Raw genomic sequence first — 26,798 nt, forward strand, 5'->3', positions numbered from 1 at the left:
CTACTCTATCTCTGCATCTGTTCAGTGTTAGCGAGATAAAGATATCAGCATGTAGCTGCTTTATCCTGAAATTCTTAGCTAATGTTGCTTATGCCCATAGAAGCATCAGTCAGTAAGCGCTGCAAAAATATTATTCTTTCTTTGTCAGGAGATGTTGGGAGTTAATGACTTCTACATATCTGCACACACACTCCTATGCAAACCTAGCTTTCACCCAAATCACACATATAATTAGTAATCTTAGTGTAACTACCTTCTTCTTGTTTTTCTATTTTTCCAAAAATCAAACTCCATCTCTTAACGAAGACCATGGAGTAATACTTGAAGTAATTCCGAAAATAATAACTGTATAATAACAATTTTTTTTTTAAACATGTTAAAACGCTGGAGGGAAACACTATAAAAGAAAATGTTAACCCTAAACTACACTGCAGATTCCAAGCCTAGTCTTTAGTGGTCTGCATTGTGAAATTGTATTTATTTGTTCTTTGACTCCAGGAAATGAGTCCAAAATGACATTGCTAGATAAATCTGCATAATCATCATAAAGTATTTTGGTTTTCCAACATCTGAGCTAGATTATGTGACATTTAACTAAAGATTTTATGTATTTACTGTATGAAAATGCTCAAAATTTCATCCATTGTTATAATTTTTTTCCAGTTAGTCTTTTGTAAAGCAGTATAATCAGTTAAAACTGACTAAAATGTTATAAAACGGTCTGGAAAAAGGAGTCTGTCCTGTAGATATTGGTCCCTAGGTCATAAGTGCAAGCTGTTAAATATTTTAAAGACCTCTGTTAACCTCTTCTGTCATGTGTTGAACATGTGCTGGTGTAGTCACAGTTATATGGGGTGGAGCTCAGCACACTGGTGCCCAGAAAATGGAGCTTATCATGATATTTCTATAGTCTAGCCAAATGTGACTAAACCTATCCAAACAGCAGGTGAAAACGAATGTAATCAGTAACTGAAAGTACCCCAGGAGTCAGCCTCTGATGGTTGAAAGAGGGTGTGTTTGTGCCATACATGAGTTTGTGGCTCAGTGCCTCCTTGCAGAGGTCATTTCAGAACAGAAATCATCTCTATGTTCACTTTTTCAGAGGACTTGATGGGAAAAAGTTGGTAAGAATACACTGTGTACTATTTCCAAGGTCAGAAAATGAATTTTCACATACAGCATAGATCCTAATTTGGGCAAACACTCATGACAGCTTTTATGTGCCTTTAAGTCATGAGACTTGACCATATTATTTATGTTCCATATTTTCTCGCTGCCCATCACATCGCATTCATACACTGAAACACACAAGTCCCCCCCGCACCTCATACACGCAAATACAATGCAATACACCACACACACACACACACACACACACACACACACACACACACACACACACACACACACACACACACACACACACACACACACAGTGTGGCAGTCCTCTGGCTATATCTGTCGGTATTGGTTTATAGAGGGAGCCAGGCACCTCATTAGTGGACAGCTGCTGCTGCGTCTCCTTCCATACTTCACATCCTCCATCTCTCCATCCTCTCCCTCTTTACGCTGCCCTCACCCTGAACCTGTCCTGAGGGGAAGATAGGGAATGAGGGAGGAGGAATGGGATACGGAAGAAAGAGGAGAGGAGTGATATAGCCAGAACTCTTCCTTCATGGTCAGTTCATTTTGTCTGGATCAAAAGAATGAATGTTTGTGTGTGTGTGTGTGTGTGTGTGTGTGTGTGTGTGTGTGTGTGTGTGTTGGTAGGGGAGGATACTCCTTTTTTACTGGTCCATGTGGGTCAAGGTCTGCTGATGATAAAGTGTGCATTCACACTATGCCGATCACATAGTGAATTAGATGAGTCAAAGTGAGACTTATGACAAAGCTGCGATTCCTTCAGACCTGTTAACCCCTTTTTGAGTCGCCTGCTTTTACACACATGCACAAGAGAACCAAAGGAAAAATATATGAAACGTGTAAGATGGCCACAGAGAAAGAAATAAACATGAACTTTCTGATCTGAAACATTATACCAGTCGAGTATCGTGTTTTCAGCAACATCCATCTGACAAAACACTTATCTGTCCCATCTTGCGTATCTTTTTCACCACTGGAATAAATCCAAGCTGTTCTGCTCTGAGAACCTTTCACCAAAATCCTCCCCTGAAGGGGAGCTCCTCTTTCATGTCTAATCGACTTTTACAAGCCTCGTCCCTCATAGGCCGACTTTTACAGTTTCTGCTCCTGATTGGCGGGATGACTGAGTGTGCCGAGTGGCACAGGTGCAAAACATTACTCCCTTAATAAGAGCCAATTACAAACAGGTGTGTCTGCGGCGCAGGCAGGGAAGGTGACTCTCTTTCGGAAAGGGGAGGGCGCAGCTTCTGAGGCAGGGGAATCGTGAAGCGAAGCGACTCGTTTTAATAAGGGGTGGACTTCTGCCTTCATGAGACTGTGGTCAGGGGCACGTTTGAGGCGGCCGAGCCCCGGTGAGTCAGTGGTTCTGCTGCACATCAACGCCGTGAATGACGAGTCGGTCCCGATCATTTAAAGAACGATTAGGATTCTTTATCTTTAGCCTTTAGCGTGTTTCAATTCCTGTTTAAAGCTTTAGGGATTCTAAAATCTTTTAATTCATGCATTTTTTTTTTTTTGGCACTCACCACTTATAAAAGTGTCCAGACCATCTGAACTGAGCCTGACTCCTTTAATTGTCTGGGTCTGAGTGCTACAACTGATATATTAATCAGAGTCTAATCAGAGTCTGTGTCCATAAGAGTAACGGCTACATCTACATCATCTTTGACTATCAGTTGCCTCATAATGATTCCTGCACTGGTTGGCAACATGCTGGCAGCTTCCAGTTGCTAGGGAAAAATGTGCATTACCTGAAAGGTTGGCCAGTGGTTGCTGGACGTTGTTTGCTGTTGCCAGGTGAAATTGTTTGCAAAAATGAGCATTGAATCAAAATCTGTGTCTGATTGGTTTAGTCACTAGCAGACTTGCCACGATTGTCCGTAGTTTGCATAAAAGATGCTGGTTTGTCTGAAAACAGACCAGAATCAGAAAACATTGAGAGCAAAAGCTTTGCCTTATTATTGCAACCAACGCATCTCAAAATCTTGCAACTTTTACTTGAAGGCAAAGGTTTCCGAGGCCTTCACAGTTTCGCAACATCTTACCAAGCAAAGCTGGAAGTGTTTGCAGACAAGCATCTTCTGATGTCCTACACCCTACGATGTCCTATGTCTACTAATTAGCCTATAGGAATGCAGCATCATTTAGAGATTTGGGTTTAACGATCAATGTGCTCATCATGTTTGAACGTTACCGATTAATTATCCAGTCTGTAAAATGGATTGAGAATGACTATATTAGTCAGCGTAAATCTCACAGAATCTAAAACAACAGCATCAGCTTCACTCATAACTTTATTTTGTTATAAAGTTCAACAGTGCTGAATCTGTCAGTGTGTTAAACTGGGACTGCTCCAGGTGATTATAAAGTCTTTTGCAGGATATTCTTGGAGAAATCCTTGCAGCTGGCACAAATGAGCACAGAAAATATAGGCTGCAACTGTTGGTCAGACTGCGGTAAACAAATCTCCTCAACATCTTCAAACTGACTGCTTCATGGTGTTTCATTGTAAATAAAACCGATTTTCTGTGTATATATCAGATGAAGGCTGACATTATAAAATTATTACAGCAATCTTCTACCAGTGCTCCCTTATATTAGTCTGACAGCATACAATTAAGACTTGTACAGAACTCGAAATGACAACACATCACATTGATGTCATGACCACATGCCTGAAAGGAGGTTAATGCAATAAGCCTTTGTCCCTGCAGTTCGTTTGACTACTTATACTGTAGCAGAAAAAGCACTAATACCATTAACAATAGCTCAGTTAAGCAACTAATCCAAAGCAATGAAGCTGTAATGGTATTAGTTAGACATAGATTTGAAAGACAATAATACAAAAAAAGTCTTGAATTGAAATATTCATACATTCATTTCCTATTTATCCAGGTCACATGGGCAGCAGTCTAAGCAGGCCTCCCTCTCCCAGGTGCCTCCTGCAGCTCTTTTGGGGGATATTGAGGTTTTCATAATTGCACAATGTCCAGTATCTTCCCTGGGCAGATACAGCACACTGTGCAATACTGAAAACCAGTAGGAAGAAACTATTTAGGCGCTGACCACCATCCCAGGTGATACAGGAGCCTCCTCTTGAAACAAGGCCTGGGCAGGCTCACATGGTACCTGAGCTGGCTCAGTCAATGGTTTTGGAGAGCTGAAATTCAAAATGTCCCTGTTTTCAAATGTACGTATAAGTTATCCAGCTCAGACTTCAAGCTTCCCTAAATGCTCCACTTTTTCTGCTCTTGAATCTCTTTGATGTTAAAGAGAAAGGAATGCGCTTAAACAGACTATGAGCTTGGCAGCTCTATCTACCTGCCTTTTCCACCACTCTGTGTAGGAGTACTCTGTAAGTGATTCAAGAATGATAAGAATCACTGCTGTAAAAAAAGAGATTTTTCACTTGTAAAGGAAAGTTATATTTTGGGGGCTTTTCTAAAGAAATATATATTTAGCTAATGTTAAAATCCTGGGCTGTTTTATCTCTAAAGTATATTGTTGAGGAGTCAGAAGAGTAAGCTGTAACATAACAACCCTGAAATATTTGTCCTTTATTGATATTTATGATTTATTGATTGGTAACAGCCACATTTACAAAGTATCTATGCTGCTCTTTATTGTTCTGCTAACTCCTGCAAGATGTTTTTACATGTATAAAAGGGTAAGGAGAGACAAGAGAATCACTTACTAATAGCAGAACAGCAGTTTTCCTGCTATGATACCATTAAGGTTTTACTTCAGTCAGCATTTTAGCACATTTCATTTCCCTCAAGTACACCTATTATATATGCGGTGTGTTTTCGTGTGTATGTATACACATATATTTAGAACGGCCCCAATTCTTTGTGGCAACATCATGTAGGCTGTCATGCTTAAATGAAGCCCGGTTGTTACTATTCTCCTCTGTCCTCTCACATGTTTCTGCAATACATCTTGTTGCTGCAAAAGTTCATAATGTCTACTCTATGTTGGATTTTTGGGATCAAATACAATCTGGATAAGATAAGATAGGATTTAAATAAAGAAAATACAAATTATATTCAACCAATCAGAGGACGGTTTGTTTGAATGAGGGTGGCATTGAGGAATGGGAACTAAAGCAGCTTCTTTCAGAAAATGGATCAACAGCGGATGCATCAAGATCAAATAGAAGACAATTGCTTTTGAACAGTTAAAACTCCAAGAATAAGAATATCGAGCTGTAAACGTTCATAAAGCTTTTTCTAAGCCTCCAATAAGATTTATAATGGCCTTCGCCACAGATTTCTTCTTTTTTTGTAACATTTAAAAATACTGCATCTAATAGACAAAACAGGTAAAGGCCACTGGGTTCACTCTAAATATTTCAATCCAATATGCTGTTTATACACTTGGTTCCAAATATTCAGTTGCATTGTCTTTGTGTCACGGCCAACTCATTACCAAAAATGATGTTCATGTTACTTTGAGCACTTTCAGCTAGGAACAGGAGATTTACTGCCGAGCAGCGGGGGAACTGTTTATTTCAAACTAAAAGACAAACATGACACAAAATCCAGCCGTAAATTTATTCAACATCATCTGAACAAAAGCAAACACTGAAGTGACCTTTGTTACATTTGGTGTTAAATGGAAATAATCTTTGTTTTGTGAATCAACCAAGTGACGGGAAGTTTAGTAAGTAAAACATCATGGTCTCTAATGGATCGCCAGGATAAGGCGGCAATCGAGACAAGGTGTTTACTGGCACTTTTACAACTTGTAAATATTAAGAGAAGGAAAGACAGACATAATCTGCGTTTTGGCAAAGGAAAGAAAAATCCAATTTGGGTATGTTGCTGGCCGATTTGAATGTCAGGTGAAAATGTAATTCAGCTTATTGAGACATTATCCAGATGTAGCACAAAAGCTGCGTTCTTGCCAGATTTCTCAGGAAGAAACCTCAAGTGTTCCCAGTCAGGAGCAAAAGTTCAGTCAGTAGAGACAGATGAAGGCAATGGTTTCATAGCCACCAAACAGACCAACCACAATGTGGAAGTTCTTTAAGAAAGGGGTAAGTCTCATAAGTCTCATCTATCAGGCTAAGTAATTAGCAGCGCTTTTTGGAGCCAAAGACAACCTTCTCTGTGGAATACAAGCCATATGTTATGTTCTCTTTATATAGAGAAAAGCAACATCATTAACCAAAACTATGGCAATAAACAATAAACAACAATTGATTTTTTCTACATTAAGTACATCATTTAAAGGGAGCCATGCTCTCAGGTTTCTGGAGCCACAGTTGATTCCATTCATCTCAACTGTACACGTTCGCTGTTGGCAACTGATGGTTGCTTGACCAGCCTCATGGATGGGCTGATTTTCCCACCAGACATAAGATTTTATCATAAACAAACATGTGAACAAGGGGATGCTCTGGCTAGCCAAGCAACACATTACCCTACATTTATTTTTGATCATAGTATATGTTTCTCTGTTCCCTAATGCCTCCTAGATGCGTTAATCAACAGTGACATTATGTGTACGTTACGTGTACGTTGTTTTTTGTAAATGCATTATGCTAAACAATCTGTAGTGCACTGGCACTTTGGGGTCACTGCAATGTGTTGTTGTATTTCTAAATAAGTTTTCATCGAACAGTGACGCTGTTACTGCTTACCCCGTCTTACAAAATGAATATGTAAGACGCTAGTGCCAGCTAAGGCAAAATAAAGCAATGGGAAAAACAAATCTCATTATTTCTATTCAATATAAAACATAAATATTAATTGTCATGACACTAAGGTTTTACAATTACATCAGTTGGAGTTACTGAAGACTCAAATGTATTAATCATATCAGGATATCCTAGAAACAAAACTGTATGTATGTGAAAAACAAAACTAATTTTTCAGTAGCTGTTGTAGTGCGTTGTTGTGTTACTCTGCTGTTTTCAGGACATAAATACTTTTACATGACTACTACTCACTAAAATGGAGACAAGGACATGTTATGGTCTTAAAGGTCAAAAGAAACAACAGTAGTAGGTCTGGACTTCTCTAAACCAAAGTGAGATGGCAGTGTCAGTGAGAGGAAGAATCAATCCCACAGCCAAGTTTGATTGGCAGGTTTGTATGTAGAGCCAGCCTCAAGGCAAGACACAGAAACCACACGGTCGCCGTCTTTGTCGAAATCAATATGTTTTGTTTTTCTTGAAGAACAAAGTGGAATGCAACAGGGTAAAGAACAAGAGAGAAAATAATTTAGCCACGCAAATAATCTTAAGGAGCACTTCATTGGAAATGCTGTGCTGATCCTGGGTAGGGCCTCTATTTGCTCCCAAACATCCTCAGTTCTTGGATTCCACATGATGTTGGACACTCATCAGCTACACGCCCATGCTGCAAATCTACGGTATCCCATAAGGTCTACTCTTGGCATGACATGTGGTGATGGAAAACAAATAATAAGATGGTATATCATAGCAACGAACGAGATGCATGCGGTCAACAACAATACTCTGCACTGGATGCGCGTGCTGTTCTTTTTTACACATTTCTGAGTAACTGGTGAGTTAGTGTTGTGGTGAAAATCCCAGGAGGCTCAAACCGACCCATCTGACACCAGCAAAAATTATGACTGTCGTCGTCCCTCCTCCTGCCCCTGCTGCCACATGTGGCTGGCTGATGGAATAACCAATGTAGGCATGACTGATGAACTGCTTGGTCAGTGTAAGCTAGACCTGACTTAAGAGGCTGTTTTCTCTCTTTCGCTCTTTTTTTGAGAGGGCATTCATGATTCGATTAATATAAATGTTTTTCAACTTAATATAGAGCACTATTTACCAACCTTTTCCATTGAAAGAACTCTGATAATGTGACCATTACTTAATTAGTTTGAGAATTTATTGTGTAGCTGATGCTAATTTGTTTTCAGTCTCTCGGTTGAAGCTCGCTTGGATTCAAACAAACGGCAGCGTGATTCATTTGCTGACTGAGGCCTGCGGCTGAGTGAAGCATAAGCAGTTTTACAAGACTGATTAATTTTAATTCCCTCACCCTGATCCGACTGGCTTTTAACTCGGGTTTTACAGCAGATCCTTACAATAGTGAATGATGTGAAAATAAAAGCTGCCGAGGAGTGTGCAAGCCTGTGTGTGTGTGTGTATGCTGCTGTTTGAAAGGCCAGTGGAGGACTAAAGGCTTTACACAGAGTCCAAGCCTGAAACTTGTGTAAACAGAGCAGCGGCCACAATGACTCCCCTGCCAAACGCTGGATTTCTCATCAACCTCAACTAAAGCACGCACAAACACACAAATACACAGCGACAGCGAGACAAAGTGAGAAAGCAATGCAAACATGGCTGTAAACGTATGAAAAAAGAATACAGGCACACTAAAAGATAAACACAAAAAAGAAGTGCACACGATGTGAAACAGACAAACACATACACATGAGCTAGCAAACTGACCTTGAGGTTCACATCCCATTGCATTACAACAGTGTGAGATGTAGCAGGAGCCAAGCAAATCACAGTCAGCCTGGATCCAAACTAAACATGAAACCACATTTGCCTCTGACCTTCTGGAGAGCCGTTCGACAAAAACAACAACAGCACATAAATATATACAGATCCAAAATGTCAAAAGGATCCAATCCATCCTCCATTTTCCACATATTGATTCAGACAAAATATACCGCGAACGTCGCAACCTTAACAGGGGAGAGCAGGTTGGATCGAGAGGTGGAGGGATTTCCCACGTGTGAAGAAGAGAAATGCGAGGTTGGAGTGAGGGAGGCAGAGAAAAGGAGGATGAGGAAAAGGGAGCTGTTTGTGGGATATCCATCCAGAAAAGTTCCTGGGACAGGATTGTGGAGTTGGAGGGTGGCCGTTTTCCATCTTGACTTCCATCCAACTGCATGGTGTAAAAGATCAGAGAGAAATGCAAGGTTGAAGGCCCGCAGGCAAAGACTTGGGAGTTTCCGGAGTACGTGTGGCCAATGTTTGGCTTTTCACTCCGGGCCTGACATTTGGGAACAGTGAAGCTGTTTCGAGGTGGGGGTGACAGATATTTTATTATCTGAGGTTCACAAGGCATGTGAACGTGGCATGGGAATAGTAAAACAATAGCTGTTGAACTTGCTCCTAAATGATAAAAATGATGAATGATAACTTGGGTCATTTCACAGTCATAATGACACATCACTCCATGTTGCTATCACAGATGTATGTGCTTTCTAGACTCAGTCTTCTAGAGCTTTAGTGTTCCCTTTGTTGGTGATTGGGAATTAGATGTCTCAATATTTCGATGCAAGAGTAAGTGCTAAGTTATCTTAGCTTAGTCAGCAAACGCAGACACACGTGCTATGTAGCAGACCAATACAATACAAGATCTTTGCACACCAACACAAATGTCTTGGACCAGCTGGACCACACAGCACGTCATGCTAGTTGTAAGATAGTTCCATTAAAAAATGCTCCAAAAGGTACCAACAGCACCAACACAGATGAGAGGCCCAGTTCAGTGAACTGTGCCTTGAGGCGACTTTTGTTGTGATTTGGCGCTATATAAATAAAATTGAATTGAATTGAACTGGAATAAGCACCGGTCTAGCTGGTCACAGCACCCAGAGTGGGATGAGTTATTTTTTTAAAAAAAAGGTCCACTCTGACATTGTTATGAAGGGGAAAAACCAACCATAAACTTTCAATACTGTTCTATCAGGCTGTTAACATGGTTTTTAATCTTGTTTAACTGGGAATTTTAAAATGGGAGTATACTGGGACTGACTCATTTGTGGAGCGGGCCTCAAGTGGTAATTAGAGAAACTTCAGCTATGGTTTCATTTAAAGATACGACTGTGGGATTGCACCAGTGATAGAGAGCTTGCACCTCTCATCTACAGATTCAGAAGGTAATCAGTAAATCAGACTGGTATAAGAGTGAAGAAAGAGAGGGAAGATAAGGGGCTAGGTCTGGAGAGCTTGTAAGAGGGGTTGAGGCTGATGTAATGTTGAGATTCTTCCTGCTCTTCTTCTGATCTCCTGATGTTGGTGAGGTTATGCTACAAAGTCTCTGGCAAGATTATAACCAGGTGATCACAGAGTTCTGTGTTGGCCACCGGACAGTGTTGTGTTAATGTGTTAGCTTTGCTGCTTCAGGAAAGCAAAGTCATCAGGCACAATCCCGCCCCCCGTTTGGCAAATCTGATCACGCCGCCATCTTCCTCATGCCAAAATACAAACAAAGGCTGAAACAGGAAGTTCCGGTTCAGAGGAAGGTCGCGCGCTGGACGGATCAATCGGTGGCCGCGTTACAGGACGCACTCGATGACGCAGACTGGGGCATGTTCAGAAACAGCTCCGACGATGACGTCAACGTGTTTACGGAAGCGGTTGTGGGATTCATCGGGAAACTAGCGGATGATACCGTGGAGACAAAGACTATCACAACGTTTCCCAACCAGAAGCCGTGGGTGGATAAAACCATCCGCGACGCTCGAGATCCCGCACCGCTGCCTACAACACGGGACTCATGACGGGGGACATGGACCCGTACAAAGCCGCGTCATATAACGTGCGGAGGGCGGTGAAAGAGGCGAAGCAGCGCTACGGGAGGAAACTAGAGTCACAACTCCAACAGAGTGACTCTAGGAGCCTGTGGCGGGGACTAAGGACAATAATGGACTATAAAGCACCAACAACCGGTATGACGAACGCGGCCGTGACTCTGGCAGACGAGCTGAACACTTTCTATGCTCACTTCGAGGCTGCAGCTAAGGTCTCCAACAATGCTAGTGTTAGCGGCGCTAACGGCTGCAGACAGGAAGATACTGCCAGCACCGGAAACGTGCTCGTCATCTCCGAGCATGAAGTAAGGAGAGCCTTCAAGAGAGTGAACACCAGGAAAGCAGCAGGACCAGACGGCATCCCAGGTCGTATCCTAAGAGACTGCACATACCAGCTAGCTCCTGTGTTCACTGAGATATTCAACATCTCTTTATCTCAGTCGGTGATCCCCACATGCTTCAAAGAGTCCATCATTGTTCCTGTCCCGAAGAAACCCCACCCTGCTTCTCTCAATGACTATCGCCCTGTAGCCCTCACCTCAGTAGTGATGAAGTGCTTTGAACGCCTGGTCAGAGACTTCATCATTTCTTCACTACCAGACACACTGGACCCACTACAGTTCGCTTACCGTCCAAATCGTTCCACAGACGATGCCATCTCTCATCTCCTCCACACATCACTCACTCACTTGGACACTAGAAGGGGGAATTATGTTAAAATGCTCTTCATAGACTACAGCTCTGCATTTAACACCATAATTCCCTCCACACTCACCACCAAGCTGGAGCATCTGGGACTCAGCTCATCTATGTGTCAGTGGATCTCCAACTTCCTAACTGGCAGACCACAGGCAGTAAGGATGGGCGGACATGTCTCAGCCTCCACCACTCTCAGCACTGGAGCCCCCCAGGGGTGTGTTCTGAGCCCCCTGCTGTACTCTTTGTACACATATGACTGTGTGGCCACTACCAGCTCCACCACCATCATCAAGTTTGCTGACGACACCGTCGTGGTGGGCCTGATCTCTGATAACAACGAGACGGCCTACCTGAAGGAGATTAGGAATCTGGAGAACTGGTGCCAGAGGAACAACCTCCTTCTAAACGTCAGTAAGACAAAGGAGCTGATAGTGGACTTCAGCACTAAGCAGGAGAGGAACTACCAGACCCCCGTCATCAACGAGTGCCCAGTGGAGAGAGTGGACAGCTTCAAATACCTCGGAGTTCACATCACGCATGACCTGTCATGGTCCTGTCACATCAACACCGTGGTGAAAAAGGCCCGACAGCGTCTCTACCACCTCAGACGCTTGAGAGACTTCCAACTGCCCTCCAAGGTGCTCAGGAACTTTTACTCGTGCACCATAGAGAGCATCCTGGCGGGAAACATCTTAACCTGGTTCGGGAACAGCACCATGCAGGACAGACGAGCTCTACAGAGGGTTGTGCGGTCAGCTGAGCGCACCATCCGCTCCGAGCTCCCTGACCTGCACTCAATCTACAGCAGGCGGTGCTGGACCAAGGCCAGGAAGATCGTGAAGGACCTCAGCCATCCCAACAACAGACTGTTCTCTCTGTTGAGGTCAGGAAAGCGATTCCGCTCCCTGAAGACCAACACAGAGAGACTGAGGAGGAGCTTCTTCCCGCAGGCGATACGGTCTCTCAATCACACCACCACACAGTACTGACCCACACATATGGTTCTTACACACACACTGGACTTTCTGGACTTTGGTTTTGCACAACACTGGTCACTATATTCTTCATTTCCGGTTAATACTTGTACAGCTGCTGTTATTGTGTATATATTTATTTATATTTAAATTTCTTCATACATTCTTATATAGTTCTATATTGTGTATTGTGTATTTTGTTGTACAGTTATTTTATTTTCAACTTTAATTTATATATTTATCTTTATCTTATTCTTCCCAGTTAAATTTACCCTTCATTCTAATTTGTTTTGTACAGTTATTTCATTTTTAACCTTAATTTATATTTTATTCCTTCCTAGTTAAATTTACCCTTTTTAATTTTTCATATTTATTTCCTATCTTATTCATAGCCTTTTCCTTTTTTGTTCTCTTTAGGTCACGAGCAGTTGTCCAAGCATTTCACTACATATCGTACTGTGTATGACTGTGTACGTGACAAATAAAATTTGAATTTGAATTTGAATTTGATTTGATCATTTAACTACTTTCAGTAACAAGTAGTTTATTTAAGCCTCTGAGGTCTGACACTGACATTTTGGACAGGACTTTGGGGACTCAATAATTGCAGGCTTCTAAAAATCCTCTGACATTAACATCAGCACAGAAAGTGTGTGCTGGGAGCTTCATAGCATGGGCTTCCATCAGCAAGCAGCTCCTGCTGGTTTAACCAGTAGGTGGCCCAATACTACTTTCCATAATTTGTAGTTTTAAAGCAGGGGTGGGGAACTCCAAGTCTCAAGGGCCTTTGTCCTGAAGGTTTTAGGTATCACCCTGGGTCAACACACCTGAATCAAATGATTAGTTGATTACCAGGCCTCTGGAGAACATCTAAAACCTGCCGGACACTGGCCCTTGAGGCCCCGAGTTCACTGTTTTAAGGCATGGCCTCACTTAAAAATTGGAAAATGTGGAAATGCGTTCAAGATATTGAACCTCTGTTTTGTGGACATGGCATGTCACAATTATACATAAGTGACAATATGAAAGCACTCTCTCTTTTGTTTTATTTTTGTCTTTATTTATTTATTTTTTTCAAAGGTGGTTGTCCATTCAGTCCTTGTCATTGGTGACAACCCCAACCCTAGCTTTAACCCTAACTCTAACCCTAAGTTACCATTTTATTTATTATCTGTTTTAATTGTCCTCCAAATCTTTTCATCAAGAAGAAAAGGAATTCTCTGTGACACATATCAAAAACTATTTACATTTTTCGTTAGAAAAAAACCCTCTTTATACTTTCTAGGGTTAACCTTAAAGTTGTCAAAGATGATGACTTACATATCAGATAAATAAAAGCAGGTTGGCTCATATAACCTCGACCAGAATCCTCTAAACTGTGCATGTTAGGGGATTAATGCCACTACAGCTACATTAAAGCAGACACTGGCCAGGCAGTAGCAGTATTTTCTTTTTTGTATCTGTAGCCAAGCTGTTTCCATGTAACCTGAAGAGTCCACAGAGTGTTTAGCTCAAACTCGTGAGAGACACTGGCGCATTTGAAAATATGAGGACCAATGTGGATACTGTATAAAGCAAAAGCCTGAAAATGTCTGCAGTGTTTATGGCTTGCAATAGAGGCATGACATAGTTAGGACAAAGGGTACTAATTGAAGATATAAAGAATTTTTGGAGTGGGTGTAAGAGGAAACCGTTACTAGCTTAATGTTTTCTTTGCGTAGGACTAAAATGTTACAAAAATTAAGGTTATAATTAAGGTTATAATTGAGGTTATACACTCTGAAAAACAGCATTGTGGTATACTGCCTGTTTTCCACTCGCACCTTATTGGCTTGACTCACTCTACTTGGTTTGTGTCATTTTACATTACAGTTGAGTACCACCTCAGTGTGGGTGGGTTCGTTACTGCAAGGCGGCCCAAAAGTCCCATGACGTCTGAGAAAAATGTAACAATGGAGGACATCATGGTGATGGCATACCAGCTGCTAAACTCATGGTAAATGTAGGAACTTGTCGTTGGATTACGGTGTCAGTTTGTGTGTGCAGTTTGTGTGTAGCTATGCCATGCTGGGTTTCAAAAATGTTGGGTTTAATTCTTGTGAAAGGAGTCGCTCTTATGACGTGGCATGCAGTCTGTCCTCACGTTTTTGGCTCATGTCAATTTGGTTGGACTCCCGGATGAGCAGGTACTAAAAGACACCTGGTACTGCCACCTAATGGAAAACCCTAAAAACCGAGTCGAGTAGGTAATAATTAAACCTTAACATCCAATTAATTACAACATTTAAATTACTTTATGGGTTTAGTTTAAATATATTACTTGTTGCTAGTTTGTACAGTTGGTCATTGATACAAATGGAGTGTACTTTTTTAGGGTGCTGTGAACGTGGTCGTCTCCTTCATGTTAGTGCTCGTCAAAATCTTGCAAGTTTGTGACGTGAAATAGAAATTTATCCAGTAATCTGTTCTTCCTTGTTCCCCTGGTGAGCGCTGCGCTCTCTCCCTGTCGTTCTGTCTCACTTTGAGCAGTCACAGGCCGCTCTCATTGGAAATGATGCAGTCCATCTGGGGTGGTCGTTAACATGCTCAGCGGAGAGCGAGCGATTGGCAGGGGACACATGAAAACATCTTATATACTGAATCCACAGCAGAACCCAGGGGTGCTTTATAATGGAGGAAAATCAGTTTGGTGGGGAAAATGTCTGGAAACACAACAAAGCTGTGGGAAATGTTACCGAGACAACCGCATAGCCCCTTTATTTTCTTCTGGTTATTTTCAGCAATCCGAGTTGGAATTGCTCATGGGGAAAATCAGATCATTCATAAAGAATCATTCCTTCATGTCTTTGCTTCTTCTGTGAAAATAAGCGGTTTAGATGTTTACTTGTGCCTTTTCCTCCGCCAGCTCCCTCAGTCCACTTAAACTCTGCGACAGATGCACTCAGCGTGACTTTTGGGTACGGTAGCGCTATGTCACCGGGCTGCAATAAAACGCCTACAGACTTCTAACACCATCCCACTCCGGCATTCAAGATCAAGTGACATAATGATGACCGGTTGTATTTAACTGACAATCACAGAGGCACACATAATGTCATTCAGCTGACTAAAACCCAGTCAGATGCTCCTGGAAAAGTGATGAGATCATGCAAGTTTAAGTTTCCTTTAATTCGTATGCAGATTTATGCTTATTAAATGGGGCTTCGCCTAAATAATGAGCTCAGCAGTGTGTCATGCTGTGTGTCAGTATCTGCCATCATAAATCTAGCGCTGGTCTTTAATGATAAAGCGCAATGTGACACTGCCTTCATGAGAGGTGATGTAATGCAAACTGCGCATCAGGATGCAGTTTCAGAGGTATTTTTAAAAAGTTTTCATCACTTTCTCGCAGACAGTACAGACTGTGTATAAAAGATAGATTAGACTTCTGGGTGTGAAAAGGGAAATCAGTGCAGGCATTTTCTTTCTAATGGTCAACAGTGGGGGACTCCTGTAGTTGCCAAAAGAAGTCAGCTTATAGAGAAATCAGTGAGAAAATGACCCCACTTCTCACTCAATTTCTTACCTCATAACTACTAATTAGGTTAGAGTCTCAACCATGACTTAACAAGTACTCTTTAATAAGGATCTCCAGTTTGTAATGTAATATGACCAAAATTAGAGTTTAAAATAAAGTATAAAGTAAGATAGAATTTAGTGCACCAACCACATTAGCATGCAGTGTCCTTTGTAAAAATCTACTCTTCGTTTTTGAAGTCTCATTTCATACATGGCCAGAATGCTAAACTCAAGGTTCATTGTTTATTTGCCGTCTATTGAAAAGGGAAACAGGTGGAAAAATAGTGTTAGCATATTATTAAATCTGTGGACGGTACAGTGAATCCAAAAAGTCGCACAGGCTTTCTGTGTAACCGTAGAAAAACACATCTTTATAATTTGGAGTTAGAGCCAATTAAAGAACCGGACACAACACACAAATATTTGTCAGCCAATCACACAGCAGCAACTCAGTGCATTTAGGCATGTATACATCGTCATGGTGAATTTCAAACCAAAGTTCAAACCGAGCATCAGAACGGAAAAGAAAGATGAATTAATAGCTTTGAATGTATCACGGTTGTTGGTGCCAGATGGGCTGGACTGAGTATTTTAGAAACTGCTGATCTACTGGGATTTTCCAGTACAGCCATCTCTAGAGATTCACATCAAGCATGTGCAGCAACTGTGTGATATCAATATGGACCAAAATCTCTGAGGACTATTTCCAGCACCTTGGTTAATCTGTGCTGCAAAGAACTAAGAACTAAGGCAGCTCTGAAGGAAAAAGAGGGTCCAATGCTTCATACTCACTGATGTATTGTGTCCAGTGAGTGTATAATATGTTCATGAGCTTCTTGTTGTTATTTCTAGACAAATAACATGCTTGTTTCCACATGCTAAGCTAATCAGTTTATTCTGTCTTTCTGGTAACAGAGTAGGTGTGGTAGCCAAAAATATCTTGTCTCTGCAAATATGCACATTTACATTTATATGTAAATAGACTTTGGACCGTTTTCATGTTTTGTAGTTTTTATTCTTTCTTTTTCTGCTTTCTTTACTGGCAACTGGTTTTTTCCAAAAACATCCAGCACATGCTGAGCAATGGAGCTAAATGGTGCTTGATTGGTAACACTTCACATTTAATGCTGGAGGATAAGGGCCCTTATGTGCTTTCATATGGTAGGTAAAAAAAACGGGGTAAATGATGTGTATTAAAATGTAAAACAGGCTGGAATATCTATTTATATGGGCTAAAGCAGCTGTAACTGCTAGCTAAGTGATTCATTAGTAACAGCACTTTCTTAGCCCAGGGGAGAGCAGTAAAATAACATAAGCAAGTGTGTGTATGCACACTAAGCGGCATTAACACATACACACCCACATCCCCATTCCACAGGAGACACATTTGGAGGTGTACAAATTAACCTCAAACTATCATTAGTCACAAGCAGCACATTTGTGCGATGCTACAGAAAGCGCATGCTGATTAATTTGTTCCTTCCGTCAGAGTAAAATATATAGGTAAACACTAAAGAGCGAGAATGTGGGCGGCAGCGCTGGTAGAACAAGAAGAATCATCGCCTATACTGTGTATTCCTCGAGGAACGGTGGCTAACCTTAATGGGTCAAGTTATCAGTGTCTACTCGAGACTAACACTGCTACTGCCGAAACTGTTAAGAGACAATAGCCACACATGTGCACTGGGGTTAAAGTGGGATTTGGCAGGTCCTTAAGAGGCTGTAGCAAAAAGTCACTATAGATTTTTCTTTGTGTAAGGACTATGATGAGCTGACCTGTACGGCTACCATGATATTCACTGATCCTTGTGGATTTAGCCGCAGTCAGCTTTTAACGAGATACAAGCAGATGCTATATGGCTGATTTCTAGACACCACAAAGCGAGTTTGAGTTGTAGAATTCAGTGAATGATTCTGATCATCACTTCAAATAGAAATTTAGTTATGCTTCCTCCGATGTAACCAGTGTAACGTAGTGTGTTGCTGTAAACAACTTTTATCCCAATACATAGGCATGCATTGGGATAAATATATGCCTATGCCTATGTGCCTGGTTTGTGTAGATCCACTATCTGATTGAAAAACTCTAAAGTGCTAAAGCACGGCAAGCACATCTATAGCATGAACACATAAAAGATGTAAGCGAGTAATAGGATGTCATTATTCTAATATTAAGCAAGTATCTCCACACTATAACCAAAGCCAGGCTGCATCATGAAAACTGTTAACTCATTCAATAGTAACCTGCATTGACCAGCCTATAAGATTTAATTACTCATTAATTGAAGGTACTGCTAAACCGGATCGTTCCAGCCCACTTTTACTTCTACCTATGTAGCAAGTCTTGGAATTTGATTTACAACTGGAACAAAACCAGGTGCAGGTGCTGGATTAATCCAGTGTTAGTACCTTAGGGCAACATTGTGAAGTGGGCTCCACCGACCTTCACCCCTGATCTTTTCTCCTACTATCTGACCGCACAACTAAAGTTAGAGGCATATCTTAGAGCTTAGTGCTAACCTGGTACCTAAGGCAAGCATCTGACATATGCCTCATAAAAAATGTAACTACATATCAAGGTTATAACACTGAAGAGGATTGCATGTGGGAACTGCAAGATCTGTGATCATTTAGCACGGGCTGTTTGTAGACTTCTGATTCTACAGGAGAATGGTGAAAATCAAGGAATGATTCGGGAAGGGAGGAAAAATTCTCCCTTGACTTCTTCTTTCTCCATTATTTAGCTGACCCTAAGCTGACACTGCAAACGTACTCACAATTGAATGTACATGTTTGGTGGTGAAATTAGACTTCAAACATATTCAGGGATGGATCATAATATGATGGTGAAATAAATTTTATTTTATTTGCTTTTTGAATCCCTGTATAAGACAGAATGTCAGGTTTGGGGAATAATGATGCAGGATTTGCCATAAAGGCTGAGAAAACCTGTTTTTCCAATCAGCCGCATACCCTGAGTAATTTGGTCCAGCATGAACACATGATTTTCTGCCACAGCTCAAACCATTTCAGTTGCTTCATTACCAAAACTGCCTACTGAAGCTCTTCTCGCTGGTTTGAAGTGGGTCGGGCTGGTTTCAGCAAAGTTAACGACTTACATTCAGTAATCATAATTTGGAAACATCTGAATTGTGTAACAGTGGCATAGTTGCTTATTTTCCAGAGCCAATGTCAGATAATTACGTGAAGAAATGCTTACATTTTCCAGCGGTTCAGTTCAGGGTCATTTTTATAGAAAGAGAATGACATAAAATAGCATTTTATCCAATTTTCATATTGTTTCTGTTTATTGTGTATTACTGTATTACTTTTGCATGTTGTTATAGACTGTACATAAAAGACTGTTGTAGTCTCCAGATCTGAGATGTGACCCCAATGTGGAAGTAGAGCAGCACAGGGCGACTCTCTGACTTCCTTGATCTGTGATGAGATCTCAACATCATATGTGATGTCACTAGTTGTAGATCTAATTGAATGCAACATAATGTTTATTTTGTAAATAAGCTACTCTTCGGCTATTTAACATAGAGGTTAGGTCCCAAAGGCGTTTGGATCTCCTCCCAGGATCAAACCTGAGATCTGAGAATTCCACATGTGCCCAATGCTCTGATTTTTAGATGGGACTTCACTAACACTGGTTAACATGGCGGTAAGTTCCATCTGTTATATACTGTTAATGCATGTTAATAAACATCTATGCAGTTACTCTGATTACCATAAATTAATATAGACACAGTGAATCAGTGAAACTCAAAGCAAATTGTCTGCTTTTTTGTTGGTAATCATAAAAGACTTAAAAAGAAATTCATATTAAAGCTATTACATACTCTGTCAGACTAACAGCATAGCTCAAAAGTTTTAGTTAGTTAGTTTAAAGGTACCTTTATTTTCAGCCAGGAGTGACATACTGGAGGAGAAAATAATCTTCTGTTCCTTTGGTTTATACTGTCCTGTTCACTTTTCTTCTTTCTTTTTTCCCTCAACATCAAACGCCGCATCTGTTTCACACACTGGCTTTAAGGCAAGAAACTGAGGGGAAAAAACTTCAACCTTAATTTGCCACTTAGCCCATGTAACACACCCTCGGCCAAATCCTTGAGCCTCGGCCTTCTTTTTGCGTTGCACCAGAGTCCACTCCCTGCATTCCCCTCAAATGGCTCAGCATCAATTTATAAATTCATATTAAAGCTAGAATTAGTTTGTTTCCATTTCAAGCGGGAACATGACAATTTGAATTAAATCATCGCTGAGCCTCCTCCCATTCTGACTCCTTTTCCCCCAAAACATATTTTCTCTCTCTATTTAGGAGTTTCTGCACACACACACACACACACACACACACACACACACACACACACACACACACACACACACACACACACACACACACACCAGCCCCCACCGTCTTCTCTCTGAGTTCAATAATCTGCTTAAAAACCTCTGGGCTGTGCTGTCTATGCAGCGCGATCAGCCATGGCCAAACGCATGGAGACAAGGGAGAAGGGGGCGAGGAGAGACTAACGGGGGCGTCTGAAATGAATCTGGATTTGTGCAAGGGAGGAGGAAGGGGGAAAGGGTGGGGGTGAGGATAGATTTCCATTTAAATACATCTCACTCACAGGATTTGTCAGGTTGTTCCCATGGCAACAGTGGCCCATCTTTGGGTCGTGTGTGCGCCGACTTATTGTATGTGTATGTGAGTCATGACCTCTTAGCTCGACACCTTTAGCCGGTTAGTTTCGCCGCAGAGGCCGGGGCCGGCCAGTCGCTCTCGTTTTTAGAGGAGATCTTGCTACTGCTCTCTTCCCCGACATTAAATATTACTTCTCCTCCGTTGACTCTGAGGTCGCCTCTGAAATACTTAGACTGCAGTCAGAGTACCCACTGCTCTCACTGCTGCTCACTTTTTTCCCCAAACAAAGCAAAAGGATGAAGGTGTCGCTGGCAGGTTTCTGTCACAGGAAAAGAGCTGAGCGTTTCAGCTGGTTAAGGTTTATTAAACCCTGAATCTTTATGTGTGAACAGCAGTTACTGTGCACAGTGTATGCACTGAATGCTCATGTTCAGTTCACAATTAACAATTCAAATTCACATCCATTTCTTACATTATTTTGGCCTGCTGTAAACTTCCCATTTTGCCCAAATCTGCACCACATACTCTAATAAATCACACACCAGCTGAAGTACATTTAAACAGTGTGCAATCGCAAAGCAGGCTCACTGATGGTGGGTCAATTTACAAGTGTTTTTTACTTTTATAGGAAGTTTTACCTGTGGTGACTTCCTGTTATGATCAATTCCACACATAAATCTCTCCCCCTTAGATATTTCCCAGGACTGGCCAGATACTTTGATTTGATGTGAGGTTTCAGATTTGCCTCTGCACCCCAATCTCATCTGCTCTTGGAAGCTTTGGAAAGTTAGGCCTGGTTGGTACTTGGATGGGAGCCCGTCTGTGAATATCAGGTGCTGCAAGCTTGGGGTGGCTATAGTTAAGGATTGAGAGCAGGTCATCTACTAAACAGAAGGTTGGTGGTTTATGTCCTTGTGCAAGATACTGACCCCAAGTTCCTCTCCAATGCATCCATCAGAGTGTAAATGGTAGATAGAAATACTTAAGCACAAAAAAAGTGCAACGTGTTGTATAGAGTAGAGAAGTGCTATATAAGAACCAGTCCATATACACGATTGTTTGACAATGTGACACAGTCTGTCACAGTCTGAGCTGATTTGCTCAGGAAACTCCATCACTAGTACAAGAAACCATGCCTACCAGTTAGCTGTTTACACCGCATTACATGCACCGTCACTTCACCTGCTCATTCTATAGTAGCAAACTTAAGCTTTGCATTTTACCATTAAGTGAAAGCATGTTAATTTTAATGTTCAACTTTGAGGTTTATATTCGATTTCCAGGCTTGTCACGAGGAATGCACTGGTAGGACACTGCTTAGTGTTTGTGCAAGTAAGGTCAGGCTTCATGTTCCTCTAAATGACAAGGTTTTCTACTCATGGCTCTGACACTGACAGTAGATATCCTTCATATGGGCAAACCCATCAGCTTGCAAGGAGCAGCCAATCAGAAAAAAACAAAGCATGATATTGGAGAAATAAATATTTTGAACTGGTCCAAAACTGCTCTAGAAGAGTCCAAGAAAGAAAATACACAGGTGGAAGTGAACACAGTAGGTGTACTTTAAGAGCTTTTCTGTAATGTTTTTCTAACCTTGACCGAGTACTTTGCATCTTAACCAAAACTGCAGAAAACCAGAATAACAGTGATATAAGATATGAGTACAGCTTTTGGAGGGTGGATGTTGAAATGATGGAGAAAACACACTTTTGAAAGATAATGACCAATGACTATCATGCTGTTTGGTACATTTTTTTTAATCTATAAATGGGAACAACAGTCCCTAATTTGAATAGCATATTTGGAGTGGATTATTCTCAGTCCAAGAACAGCCGTCCAATGTAGCAGATGTTGGAGAGTGGAACAGAATCTGACCTGGCTTATTCACGAGTCTGACTGAAAAGACGAAGCCAGCCATGCGCCGATCAGTTCAGCCCCAATGCTTCTGAAATCCATGGCTGCAGCATCATGAGACGCAGCAAGGAGGGCAGGCGCTAAGGACGGGCGTGGGGGGGGTGGGGGTTAAAACACCAAAATGGAGGCCGCGTGCACAAGCTAAATGGATTACTTCCCCTTAAATTGAGAGATCATTGTGTGTCAGGAAACTGGGACCCCATGCTGGTTTTCGTGCCAGGGGTGCATTGAGGTTTTGGGGGGTGCGAGCGAGCAGTTGGATTCACTCATTTGCAGGCGGAGCGGCGAAGACTGACGAAGCAGGATCTGACAGACGGCGGGAAGGCAGGGCTGGGAGGGAGCAACCTGACAGAATATCTCAAACAGAGGAGAAGCTCGTAGAGCTGGTGCTGATTGAAAAATCTACAGACCCCCCTCCCTCCTGCTGCGCGGGTGCAGCGGTGGTGTCGCATGTTAAAAGACTGGCAAAGAATTGGGGTTTTGGATGGGGGTGAGTTTAGGTGTCAAAGAGAATGTGAGACGAATGTGAACGTCTGTGTGTGTGCATGTGTGTGTCTGCTGCCTGAGCACCAGTGTTGGATGGTAGAGGCCTAAGCAGCCCATAGCAATATTATCAGCACTTTCCTTGGTGATAATAGTTTTATTATCAGTGTCAGTCACCGCATAAGTTTAAGATGTGAAAAATGAGTTATGACTTTGGCTATTATTGGCTGAAAATCCTAAACCAGAGTTATTTAACCAAAAAATCAAAATCTCTAATTTTTGTAAAATGAGTCATACTGCTAGTGACAGTGCTGGATTTATGTAATAAATCCTTAACATCTAAATGAATGTTTTTCCCAGAGAATGACACTTAAAGCTTCACACGCCCAACACTTCTGCCAGTGCACGAGCGCCTGTAAATTACTCAGCTCATTAGGTACTGGGAGACTTCTGCATTAGCCAACTCAGCCCCAGCATGTTATCTAAGCTCACAGTTCCCACTGCCCCAAAAGGGCATGAATCATGTGCAGTGTTGGGTGTAACACTGTAATCATATTATATTTTTTAGCAATGCAGTAAAGTAGCGGTCCCAAACCTTTTTTGCACCATGGAAATAAATAAAATGATACGACCAAGACAAAAACTGTGGTATTTTGTAAATATAATAATAAACGTGAATTCACTGTGTAATTGTGTAACTTTATTAGCAGCATCCTCCTGAAATGCCCCAACAATGTTGAGAGTAATATCCTCCTCTCTGCCGCTTAATGCTCGCTGGTCGCTATGGTAACGTGTAAATATTTCTTTCAAAATAAGACACACAACTACAACACAGGAAAAGACCCAGGGAAACAGAGTTAATGATAAAAACCCTGAAAACCATAAATCTCCCACCCGAGCCTCAACTCTTCCGGCCCGGTACCAACTCATGGACTGGTACCGGTCCATGGACCGGGGGTTGGGGACCGCTGCAGTAATGTAACGTTTTAGTGCAAATTCAGTAATTACTGGTGTTACAAAGGTCCTTCAGTTATCTGCATGTCAGGTGGATACAAAGAGAAATGGTTCAGCAAACATGTTTTTTTTCTTCCTGCGCACTCCCGCTACTGCCAGCTAATTCTAGTTTGTGTGAAGGACGAAAAAAGTGGAGCAGTCAGCAGGGATATGGGCAGTCTTTTTAATGTTATTGCACAAAAGAATAAAGAGTGCGATGGTGAACTACATCCAGGACAGAAATAACTGCATTAGGCTACGAAGACAACTTCGGCTTTTTGCAAGCACCTGCGCAGACAGCATGCTAACACTAAGCTAGCCAAGTACCTAGAGTGACCCCAGCCCAGCAGCCACGGCCTCAACTTCAGAAGGTAACAAAAGCAGTGATGAGCAGCGAGCTTCCATTTTTACCTGTGCATGTTTCTAAAGTAGAGTCACTGTGGCGATCGCTTTGTAGCCTCTCTGGGCTGGGTTTCATCTTTGCCTTGTGCTGTCAAGCTTTGTGTTTATACAAAACCAGCAAAAGAAAGACCATGCGTGTTAACATAGGGATTTTTGTTGGTGTAACGACAAAGTAATGTGCTACAGCCAGCTAATGCCAACTTAACAGTCCAGGGCACATTTTAAAGAAAAGCTAAAAACGATGAATAAATAAAGGGAACTCGCAAATTCATTTGCAATTTAAATGTAATCTTAATATCAACTATTATGAAAAGTTCATTTTTATTTCCCCTGTGCCTGTCTGTAATCTGTCTAAAACACAGTGTGTGTGCTTATAACTTTATCTGTCTGACCTTTTACAGTTTACTCGGGTCTGTTTCACACTTTGCTTCTGCTTATACCAAGATCAAGGCTGAAGCCCAAGGGGAAATCATGCCTTTGTAGCTGTGGCCCCTCACCTCTGGAATGAGTTACATGTTAGGCTAGGATGGCACCTAACACTGTCTGCTCAGGCTATTCTCAATCCAGTAACATCAAGTAGAGCAGTTCGCACCAGAGCTGTCTCTACGTTCTCTTTGGTGCTGGCTGGTGACACACTAGTTTAGGTAATTGGCTCTGAGCACTCCGAACTTTTCTTTTCCCCCCCAGTGAGCAGGGTTGTCAAGGGATCTATTTTAAGCCTAACCATGACCTTTTCCTAAAACTAACCAAGTGATCTTTAGTGTATAAACGTAACCACATGCCCGTTAATGCCTACTCCCAAACAAGCACGTCTTAGTGGCTAAACCGAACCAACATGTGAAACTTACAGCTGGTCCCTTATTCACAAGAGGTCGCCACAGCGGGTAGCTCCACATTTTTGATTTGGTGGATTTTTATGCCAGATGCTCTTCCTGACTCAAACCTCAAGGGATTTGTGTCTCCTCCAGGGTTAGGCAAATGTGGAAACCACACATGAAAGCAAAAGGAGGGGGAAAAAAAGTAATGTTCAAAACAATCCAAACTGGATAGGAGCCAGTGTTCCTGTCCAAGTTGAACAGCCACAAGATTAAAACCTCTGACTTCACCTGTCAGTGGTTTTAATGTTGCAGCTGACAAGTGCACGCAGTGTACAATGTGGCCAGAGGTCTTTGTTTGTCTTTTCAACATTTCCTTTTTCCCATAGATTACATCATCTGACCTGAGAGCAGACCTCTATTACTCAATCCCCTCCACCTCAGATGATTGACGAATGTGGGTATTGTGGGAAACAATAAGGCTTCAGATACACTGTGCGTGTCCTCAGAGGTCAAGGGGTCACACAGAGGGCCACCTGTGCAGTGCTGTTAGCGCTCAGCCCCGACGGAGACACGCACATGCAGCAGCGCTGAATGACATGGTTCTCTTCCTCCCTGGAATGGCAGCAGACAACGGTAAATTAAAAAGCTTTTTTCCTAATAATTAGCCCCTCGGCGGGGGCAACCTTTGTGCCTCCCTCAGCAGGAGAAGCACACAGGTAATTATTGCCCCCCCCCCCCCCCCTCAGCCCCACCCTACCCTCCTCATCCTGACACACACAGACACACAGATACGGTGCCCTGTGGGGCGAGGGCTGCACGGCCCAGTGGGTCTCCTGTGAAAATGATAGCCTGTCCTCTGTGCCCCCTTTAGGGCATCCTACCTGGGCATCCATGGGCAATGGCAAGGAAATTGTATGTGTGCGTATTTGTGTGTGCTTCTTTGTGAGCGCAAATTGTGTTGTGGGCTATTTTTTGCGAGAGAGAGAAACACAAAGATTACTTGCATGAGGGGGTTATTTTAGAAATGACTGTGGTTTGGAAAGGAGAACACAGTGTCTGCTATTACTGAGTGTGCTTTTGCGAAAGTGTGCGCATGCACTTGAGCGTGCCAGCGTGGGCATCCGTGCTCATTCATGCGTGCGTCCACATGGGTTGTGTATGCATATAGAATATGCCTGTGTATATTCTGAGCAAATCTATTGAAGCATGTGAGTCCATATGGGTGGTGTGAGTCTATATGCTTGTGTGGTGTGCGCGCCTGTGTGTGTATGTGTGTGTGATGGTGGGTTTTAGGCTGTCAGAATAGCAGTGTAATGGTGCGTGGTCCCTTTTGATAAGTCCTACAGTTGTGACCGTGGCCCCGTCTTCTTATCTCCAGAGGACGATGTTGCACTCAGAGCAGCTGCCGCCACCAGCACAACACACACTAGCTCACACACTCCTGCCGCTTCACGGCTTCCCATTCATCTCTCTGCACGCTCAACTTCACACAGACATGCAGATACACAGACGCACACAAGCGCATGCACGCAGATTTTTACAATCACCGAAAACCGCACGCACACACACACTCAGTGACAATGCACAACCCAACGCTCCACTGCAACAGAAAAAAATTCCCCAAAC

This window comes from Rhamphochromis longiceps, linkage group LG14 (genome assembly GCF_057381845.1).
Source record: "Rhamphochromis longiceps isolate RC_006_pf linkage group LG14, R_longiceps_female_GT1.1, whole genome shotgun sequence".
Lineage (NCBI taxonomy): Eukaryota > Metazoa > Chordata > Actinopteri > Cichliformes > Cichlidae > Rhamphochromis > Rhamphochromis longiceps.